The sequence below is a fragment of the Macrobrachium nipponense genome, chromosome 24 (assembly GCF_015104395.2).
Source record: "Macrobrachium nipponense isolate FS-2020 chromosome 24, ASM1510439v2, whole genome shotgun sequence".
Taxonomy (NCBI): domain Eukaryota; kingdom Metazoa; phylum Arthropoda; class Malacostraca; order Decapoda; family Palaemonidae; genus Macrobrachium; species Macrobrachium nipponense.
Window position 1 is genome coordinate 1,771,294 of NC_061091.1, and position 10,650 is coordinate 1,781,943.

At 35.4% G+C, this 10,650-nt stretch overlaps 1 protein-coding gene across 1 annotated transcript in view; it reads left to right on the plus strand.

Moving 5' to 3' along the window:
• Positions 1-499: 499 nt before the first annotated feature.
• LOC135204695 (oxytocin receptor-like) overlaps positions 500-10,650 on the plus strand; it is a 27,841-nt gene continuing 17,690 nt past the window's right edge. The window contains exons 1-2 of the mRNA XM_064234855.1: positions 500-1,298; positions 8,713-9,402. The gene's annotated coding sequence lies outside the window, so the exon portion shown is untranslated. The remainder of the gene's footprint in view (positions 1,299-8,712; positions 9,403-10,650) is intronic.

Genomic DNA, 10,650 nt, shown 5'->3' on the forward strand with positions numbered 1-10,650 from the left:
GAGGGAAAATGATTGAGCGAATAAGTTATAATTAGACAGGGGGTAGTAGGTAGGAGGGTAATCGAGTTTCATATTTGTCACCAAAATATTTTGTCACCAAAATAATTTGTCACAAATATATTTTGTCACCAGAATAATTTGCCATAAAATTATTTTGCCACCAGAATAATTTGTCATAAAAATATTTTGTCACCAATATAATTTGTCACAAAAATATTTTGTCACCAGAACAACTTGTCACCAAAATGATCTAGAGTTAGGGTGTCTACAGTTTAGTTCAATTCTCTGCGTGTCGAGATATTAACTTTATAGCTGTGGATTTTCTATAAAAAAAAACATGGTTGTTAGTGGAAATTCAAAAGTACTGGTCACCTTCAGTATCAAAATGTAAATAAAAATATACTTTAATAGACACAAATACATATATTACATAAATACATATAAACACATACACAAACGTATCTCTTACGCTGTTTCTCTTTTATTCTCGTATTTACCAGTAGCTTGTAAGTTTTCATTTTTATTTTACGGGTGCGTATAATGTGTGATTATTAGTACGTTGTTGTTGTTTACAATTTCTCATGTTTTTTTATGCGTGTCAGTGCATTACAAACTGACCCAGGAATCTTTAGATATAAACCGACGCGTGGCTAGACAAAGTTCATCAGATAACGGAAAACAGGTTCTCACTGGAAGTGCTTAAATATATTTAAAAATTACATGAATAAAGGATTACGAGAACAAATTTTGTACCGACCCACATAAAACACTAGTGACCTAAGATGAACCCCAAGGCTGACTGTGAACAATGACTGAACTCATTTTTCATATATTCTTTTCCAGCACTCGGCATTGAGACGTTCTAGTTAGATTACCTTCGAAAATTGACTTAATCTCACGAGAAATCTGCCTGCAAGTGACACTAGAAATCGCAGGTTACTTTATTGCTAAATGAAACTATTTGTGGTGTTTATTAATAACGAATGCATTCTCCTTGGAAAGCTGAACTAAAGCAAAATAGTGTGACAGGAAAATAATGCTGTAATAAATAAAGGAATTTGGTGGACTTTTCAGGGCTTAGTGACAACATATCATCCAGTGAATAATGATGCAGATTTGACTGGAAAAAGAAAAAAAGAATGACACGCTTCTAAAACTAGATATATAAGACATATTTTAGATATTAATCAGTGCGAAAAAAAAAGGTTCTGTATTCTGGCTCAGTTGAACACACAGTGATTAAAACAGGATTGTGTGATGCTATGGGCAAATACCAACTGATGATGAGCATGTGAAAGGTAAGGTTATTTCATTATTGCTTATTGTAATTTAAAGGTGATATTTAAGTGTGTTTTAGTTACAAATGATGAAGAAATAGGGTAAAAATCTATACAATGTGTTTTTCCATTGTCGATGAAACACAAAATGATAGAATGTCTTTTAGATGTTTTTTCTATTACCCTAACGGCCTACGTACATTCAGTTCGAGATACCAAGAAGCCTACGGGTACCTATCTCCACATTTCACTTACTAGGATTAGTTTTCTCAGAAACGCATCTCGACCATTATTAAAAGATGGACTGCTTTTTTATGTACTAAAAACATATGTATACGGCTTCACATCCCTGATTAAGGCCGGCTCTCTACAAATCAGGTTCTGACATCACTATATTCTGTCAGATCCTTAAAACTGACATATGGACAGATGTCGCGATACCTAATTTTCAAGTGGAAATATAAAGTATAAAATTACAGTGAAAATTTAATCTGGCTATAACTCTTAAAAACAAATTCAATAGAAAAAGAAAAAAAATTCCTTATCCTACGCCTTAATCAGCAAATCTCTAAAATGACTTTTTTTTTTTTTTTTTTTTTTTTTTTGTTAAGAAATCATAAAGCGCCCTAGTCTTGTCATAAATCTTTATTATAAGTTGGTTCTTTGAAAATGGAATATTTGAGTCGTTTAGGAAGATCTCTCTCTCTCTCTTTCTCTCTCTCTCTCTCTCTCTCTCTCTCTCTCTCACACACACACACACAAACACACACACGCACGCGCGCATACACACATTTCTCTCTCTCTCTCTCTCTCTCTCTCTCTCTCTCTCAGACACACAAACACACACAATCTCTCTCAAATACACACAAACACACACGCACTCTCTCTCTCTCTCTCTCTCTCTCTCACACACACACACAAACACTACCTCACTACCTTCCTCCCCCCCCCCTCTCTCTCTCTCTCTCTCTCACGCGCAAACGCACACAATCTGTCTGTCTGTCTGCCTGTCTCTCTCACATACATAATCTCTGCCGGCCTGTCTGTGTGACTGTCTCTCTCACACACCCACACAATCTCTCTCTCTCTCTCTCTCTCTCTCTCTCTCACGCACGCGCACACACACACACACACAAACACACAGCGTGTTCTTGAAAAAGACATGGAAATATTCCCCTCAAAACAATTAATTCTGACTAAGCCTACACTAATTAACCGACCCCCGACTATACTAAGAACATAAAGAAAAGGAGACAAGTCCTAACCAACCTTTATTTGATATTAACAAAAACTGTAAGAGGAGAAAAACTCAAAATTAGTATCTATTCACTGGCTCTACGGCTACGAGCTTTTATTATTCCAGACCACGTACCTAATACCAAATTTCATTAACAACTCTGGACACAAATAACTGTTCTGATGCTAATTCCATTGCAACGACCAAATCTCCGATTGCCATTTTGCAAAGGGATAAAACGTGACTTTGCAGATCAGGTGATTAAAATGGAAAAAAGGAAATGGATTCCAGGGTTTCCAGGGAAAACTACTTTCCAGGGAAAACTGCTTTTCAGGAAAAACTGAGCTTTCCAGAGAAAACTGCTTTCCAGGGAAAACTACTTTGCAGGGAAATCCACTTTCCAGGTAAAACTACTTTCCTGGGAAAACTGCTTTCCAAGGAAAACTGAGCTTTCCATGGAAAACTGAGCTTTCCAGGGAAACCTGAGCTTTCAGGGAAAACTGCTTTCCATGAAAAACTGAGCTCTCCAGGGAAAACTGCTCTCCAGGGAAAACTGCTCTCCAGAGAAAACTGCTTTCCAGGGAAAACTGCTTTCCAGGGATAATTGATTTCCAGGGAAAACTGTCGACTGTAATAAGCATCAATCTCTCGTTTGCACATTATGGATAGAAGGGCAAAAGTCAAAGTATGGAATGAAATCTTAGCATAACACGTCATGTTTTGTTCTAAAGGGTCCACAATAATACAAAGTGTAAAAAGTCCGTATATAATTTTGAAGACTTTACAGAAAGCTTTCGAGCCCTTCCCTGGGTTCATCTTCAGTCCAAATGAACAATAAGTTACGACAAGTATAGAGGTAAATTTAAAAAACAAGAGTCGTTGAAGATCGTTGACAACGGTCGTTAACTCGTTAATGGGCCAGGTGAAGAAAGAGGGTAGTTAACAGCAACTAGGTGATACCCTCTCCCCTATCAATCCTTCTGGATTGATAGGGGAGAGGGTATCACCTAGTTGCTGTTAACTACCCTCCCTTTATTTCTTTTTCACCTGGCCCATTAACGAGTTAACGGACCGTTTGTCAAACGATCTTCAACGACTCTTGTTTTTTTAAATTTACCTCTGATACTTGTCGCAACTTATTGTTCGTTTAGACTGAAGAATGAACCCAGGAAGGGTTCGAAAGCTTTCTGTAAAGTCTTCAAAAATTATACATGGACTTTTTACACTTTGTATTATTGTGGACCCTTTAGAACATGATATATACTCTCGTGATAGAGAGTTTTTCCCTACGTCATGTTTTATATATATATATATATATATATATATATATATATATATATATATATATATATATATATATATAAAGGGGTTTCCAAGAAAGAACAGGAAACTATGAAGAATGGAAACTCAATACAGAATTTAAGCCAAAGGCCAATCACTGGGACCTATGAGGTCATTCAGAGCAGATAGCAAAATTGAGAGTGGGTAGGTTTGACAAGTGTTAGGGGAGGAAAACCTCAAAGAAGTTGTACTTTGAAATAAGTGATAGGAGAGGGTGGATAGCAAGATGGAAGGAACAGAATATGAAAGGAGGTACAGTAAAAGGGTTGCAGCTAGTGGCCGAAGGGTCGATGCAGAGAACCTTTAGTAATGCCCACAGTGCACCCCGTGCGGTGCACTGACGGCACCTACGGGGGAAGAATGGAAACAAAATGAGAAGCCTGGCTGACAGAAAGGAAGATCTCTAACAGGACAATACTTCGGAACAGAAGGGAGGCAATTAAAAACTTTCAATAGCTCAGGAAGTTGGTCTATGAAGATGTGATGCAAAGGAGGTGATATGAAACGAGTGGATCTGACCTTTCAATATCTAAATTGTGGGACGCTGCCTGAAATGAATGGAGTCGTGGGTCGACAGTGTTTTGCAAATTGAATGCGAAAGATAGAGGACGAACAGAAATAAGTGACTCGAGAGTGAAAGCATTTAGTGGACGTTTGGTAAGGAATGAAAAATGAACGAATTTTAATATTTTTTTTTTTTCAGTGGAATTGACGATGAATTTTGAAGAGAATCATGACTGTTTTCCCTCGTATGACAAGTAAATTATTAGTTGGGTTTTGATAGCCTAAGATCACAGTAGTAGTAATCATAATATGACTACATTGATAATAAATAATAATAATAATAATAAGTAATAATAATAATAATAATAATAATCATAACAATTAATTAATAAAAATAATAATAATAATTAATAATAATAATAATAATTAATAAATAATAATGGAAAAGTAAATTTCCACAGTAATATGTCTTGATCTTTTGTTATTTAAGAAAATACAAAGCAGAGAGCTTTTCGAAAGACCTGGCAACGGTCCTCCTTGTCAATCAAGTTTGACAAGGAGGGACCGTGCAGGTCTTTCCGAAAGCTCTCTGCTTATTTGGTATTTTAAAATTTAAACAGATTCAGACATATTACTGTGGATTTACTTTTCCATTTTAATTTTTATTAACTCATGTGATTATGAGGTTTCCTTTGAATAATTAAAATTAATAATAATTAATAATAATACAATAAGAATAATAAATAATAATTTAATAATAATAATAATAACTCTGCAGTATAATGTAAAAACACAGATATGCAATAAATTTTAAAATATATGTAAATAATATAATAATAATAATGCAGAAAAAATGATATGCATTAAATCTTAAATAATAATAATAATAATAATAATAATAATAATAATAATATAATAATAATAATAATAATAATAATAATAATAATAATAATAATAATAATAAACTATACACGAAATCCAAAGAAAACTCATAACCACACGAGTCAATAAAATGGGAAAGTAAATTCATAGTGATATGTATGTTTGATTTTTGTTTTTTAAAATATATAAAATATATAAAAAGTGGAAAGCTTTCGATGAAATGCACGGTCTTATCAATCTGACTATAATTACAAAAAGTGGCTACACAAAAACTGCTTTTTTACTTCGTAAAAACGTCAAAAACAAAGTTTTTTTTGCCACTTTTTGTAATTATAGTCAGAATGATGAGGAGGATGACCGTGCAGGTCATCGAAAGCTTTCTGCTGTATATATTTTATATAACAAAGTCAACCAGACGTACTGCCATACTGCTGTGTATTTACTGTCCTATACACGAAATTTAAACACAGAGAAAACACCTATAAAATCATCTCAAAAAGAGAGTATTATACCGAAAGCAGAGAGAGAGGACATTGTGTCATCAGCTGTATCAGGCCACAAGGAAAGACCCACACGAACAATTAAAGACCTTCCTGACTCGGCTGACGTCATCACCTGATATTCTTGGAGGAGATTAGGGATAGGCCGATTAAAAAGAGGACACCCCTGATTTACGGATGATAGACAGGCTGATTGGGACAGTCCTCGTAATTGTGAACAGCCATGGTAATATACAGGGATATTTTAAGTTTTGTGTGTGTGTGTGTGTGTGTGTGTGTGTGAAATGAAGTGGACACTTTTCGTAAGGACTTTGTTAATGATAGCGTCCATTGCTATTTTACGGTTTCCAGTTTATCTATTTCTGAACGCCTTTAATGATTGTATGACCTCTTAGTAATTGTGGGAGTTCGCGTTTATTATAGTACAATCAGAAAGGGTCAGCAGAACCTTTATTTTTCATATTTTTATATCAATGGGGTTTCGTATCTATTCTATGTGTAATCAGAAAAGGTCAATAGAACCCGCATTTTTTATATTTTCAATTAATGAGGTTTCGTATCTATTGTATGTACAATCAGAAAAGGTCAGTAGAACCCTTATTTTTTAAATCTTATGTTAATGGGATTTCGTATCTATTATCTGTACAGTCAGAAAAGGCCAATAGAACCCTTATTTTTTATATTTTATATCAATGGTAGTTCGTTTATTAAATGTAAAATCAGAAAGGGTCAACAGAACCTTTATTCTGTATACTTTTCTATTAATGGGGTTTCGTTTATTCTATATAAAAGCAGAAATGGGTTAATTTGACTTTTATATTTCGTTGCTACAAAAGTTTTCATTTCAAATCAACACTTCTACATCCACTTCATTTTCATCTATATGACTCACTGATTTGAATCATTGTTAAATAAATATATATATATAAATATGGATATATATATATATATATATATATATATATATATATATATATATATATATATATATATATATATTCTAACTTTGCAGCTATGCAAACGCTGGAAACCATACTGAGAAAAGTTCTAAAGAATGACAGCATTCTCAATCTTTGTATTTTTATCAGCTCATTTAATAAGGCAATCAACAAGGTATGATCAGACCTTCGACTTACTCGGGGCACGTCTTACAATCTACGGTCAAATAGCTCATTGTTTCACCAAAGAAAATTAAAATAAATAAGGTATATTTTATTAGAAATAATAATTGTTCTGTAGTGTTTAACATGCACATTATTTTTATTTTACATTTTCATTCTAATAAAAAATCATAAATGTCCTATCCTAAAATTCCTGTATATTTCACTCAATGTAAAACACCTTTCTCAGACCTTTTTAGGCTCTTCCTAAGGGCTTTCCTACCCCCCAAACAACAACAACAAAGAAGAAGAAGATGAAGAAGAAGAAGAAGAAGAAGAAGAAGAAGAAGAAGAAGAAGAGCAACAAAGTAGTTTGTAAATGACAAATCATATTCAAAAGGTGTGTTATATTTGGGTATGAAAAAATATATATTTTCATACACAAACGAACAGAGTTCATCAGTGTGACCTCATAGACTCCTGCATTTTATAAACTTACGTAGAACAGAAATAAATAGAATTCATGGTTGTAATTTCCTCGACTGTGTTTGTTAAATGACTGTATCAGTGGAAATGCTTTTGATGCAAATAACTGGATTTCATCCGTGATTGCCTGATGAATGAACCAACAAATTCAGAGTGGAAAAGGACAATTATTCAGGCATTTGAAGCTTGCGTCGGCGGGATGTTTTATTTTCCACTTACTTGGAACATTTTTGCTTACTCGGGGAGGAAATCTACAAACTACTTTGTTGTTGTTGGTATTGTTGTTGCGATTGTTGTTGTTCTTGTTGGGGCAGTTAGGAAAGGTCTATGGAAAGCCTTAAAAGGTCTGAAAAAGGTTTCTCGCGTCGAGTTAAAGATACAGGAATTTTAGGATAGGATATTTATAATTTATTTATTAGAATGAAAGTGTAAGAAAATAAATAATGTGCATGTCAAACAGTACAGGACAATAATTATTTCTTGTAAACTGTAACGCATTTATTTTGATTTTCGCTGGTGAAACAATGCGCTATTTGACCTTAGATTTCAGCGCAGGTCAATCTTCTATTCCAATTCCAATCTTATATTCCAATTCCAATTTCATATTCCAACTCCAATCTTATATCCCAATTCCATCTTATAAGCTGGAGGTCGGATCACGCCTTGTTTTTTCTCTGTTCATCGTCCACGAATGAGATTTGGCGGAGACGTGAGATTACTAATTCTCGTCTCACTTTGGTAATATTTCTCTCTTCAAATAATTTTATTTTTTCATCTCTCTGTCCCCTTCTTAACTTTTCTACTCCCTCTTTATTTCCCAACCGTTTCTCGTCCTCTGTTTCTCTCTCTTTCTCCCGTTTTTTTTCAATTCCTTATTTTCTCTGCGTTCTTTACCCGCGTTCCACTTCTGTTTTTAACTCGTCCTCCGCTCTCCCTTTCAATTTCATTATCGTACTCTTCCTCCTCCGAATTCTTCAGTGCCTTCTTTTCTTTCAGTCTTTCTCTAGTCACATTCCTTTCCCATCTTTTGACGTTCTCAGTCTTTATCCGTCAGTTCCTTCATAGATCCAGAATTTCTTTTTTCCTCTTCTAGTGTTTCCTCCTCTCACCTTTCCTTGCCCTCTTATTCGCTTCCTCCTTCTACATTTTCTTCTTCTTCCCACCTTTATTCTTCGATTCTTTCATACACCTTCTCCTTCTTCCCTCCACCATGGCAAACATCCTCTCCCTCATTAGCATTTCTCTCGATCACGTAATCAATTCTCACTGACGCTTTGGGGGAAAACAGACATCTGCTTTCATCTCCCCAGATGACTGCTCACATCACTCCCATCATGGCGAGGCTCATTTTTTTGACGGATGCCTTTCTTCTCTCCTTTTCACAGGTGGAATACCGAGCTCTCGGCCCCAAAGGACGTGTCCCGATCCTGTCCCAGGAGGTAAACAAGAGCCTCGACTCGGGCATTTGCATCTGGTTTGGGAGTGAATTCAATAGAACATTCTTCTTGAGCCACATATACTTTTTACGTCCCTAGTCGTCAAATTCCAGAGCCTGTAGTCGTCAAATTCCACCGGGTTTGGGAACGAATCCAATAAGACCCTCTTCTTAAACCACATATACTTTCTACAAGAACATCTGCTCGTCAAATTCCACCTGGTTTGGGAACGAATTCAATAAAACCCTCTTCTCAAGACACATCCACTTTTAACAAGTCTCTCTGCTCTTAAATTCCACCTGGTTTGGGAATGGATTCAATAAGACCCTCTTCTTAAACCACATATACTTTTTGGGGAAGAATACATTCAACCTCATCCCACCAAATATGTTAAAATGGTGAGCTTTGGTACGAGAGGTAATGAATTCACGTGGCTGGGATAGACAGGCTTCATAGGAGCCTCGTTCTTAAGTCTTTTGAAGAAGAAGAAGAAGAAGAAGAAGAAGAAGAAGAAGAAGAAGAAGAAGAAGAAGAAAAGCTTACCAGACGCGATTGCAGTATTCATTCGCTAATGGCATACTTCAAACGAAAGATTTTTACCCCCTGGTCGTCAGTATCAGCGCCTCATCACAAGACAAGGTAAGATGGGGCCTACTGTGTGGCTTCCCTTTTATGGTTAAGTAGGTTTCTCTGGATTTTTATCCTGTTTGCCTTGAGGGATGCAGGTGTGTGTGTGTGTGTGTGTATATATATAATATATATATATATATATATATATATATATATATATATATATATATATATATATTTAAAACGCTCTGATTCTACGTTTTCTAAGAAAGACAATTCTTGAAAAGTGTCACTGAATCGTGAAATATATTCGTTCTCTTTCAATCAGAGAGAATAAAGAGAGAGAGAGAGAGAGAGAGAGAGAGAGAGAGAGAGAGAGAGAGATTGAGAGAGGACGATGACGAGAGAGATGGAGAGAGAGAGAGAGAGATATTTACCCCTTTCACTCTTCGTTTTCTGAGCTTGATAATTCTTGAATATATTCACTGAATCGAAACATATTCTCGTTCTCTTTGAATAAAGAGAGACAAAGACAGAGACAGAGAGAGAGAGAAACACTGTAAATGAGACCGATATATAATTAAGTGCTACTGGTGGCATCCCCTCCCTAACCCACCCTCTCTCCCACCACCCCACCCTCGTTCATTTAGCGTCCTACTCCTCCTCCTCCTCCTCCTCCTCCTCTTCCTCCTCCTCCAAGCACAGCAGTGCTAATTGCCATCTCTTAAGGTCTGCCTTCAATAAGCGAACAAGAGGGCTTGATCCCACCGAGGGTTTGATGTGATCGGGACAACCACATCACGGTGGGTACGTCACCACTCGAGTGGCGGATGACGTGATCTTCTTGTTATAAATAGCCACATTTCGCCTTAGATAATATTTGTAGGTGGTTGTATCCGGGTCCTTGATGCCTTTTGAATGCTATACGAGTATTAAGTGTGCATGCATGAATATATATATATATATATATATATATATGTATATATATATATATATATATATATATATATATATATATATATGTATATATATGACGTTTTTCATGAAGTTATTGATCGTTATGTATTTACGTGTATCAATGTTCATGATTGGATGGTCGAACTTGATTTATTCTTGAATTAATTTCTAATTTGAATAAATGTAAAGGTTTCAACTGGCATATATATATATATATATATATATATATACAGTACATAAGCGAATTCCACAGGAAAAAGATAGTCGGAAAGTTAATACCAAGCACTTTCGTTGTCTTTTTCTCTGTGCCTCGACAGTGCTTGAATAAAGGCGAAAGCGCTTGGTACTGACTTTCTCGCA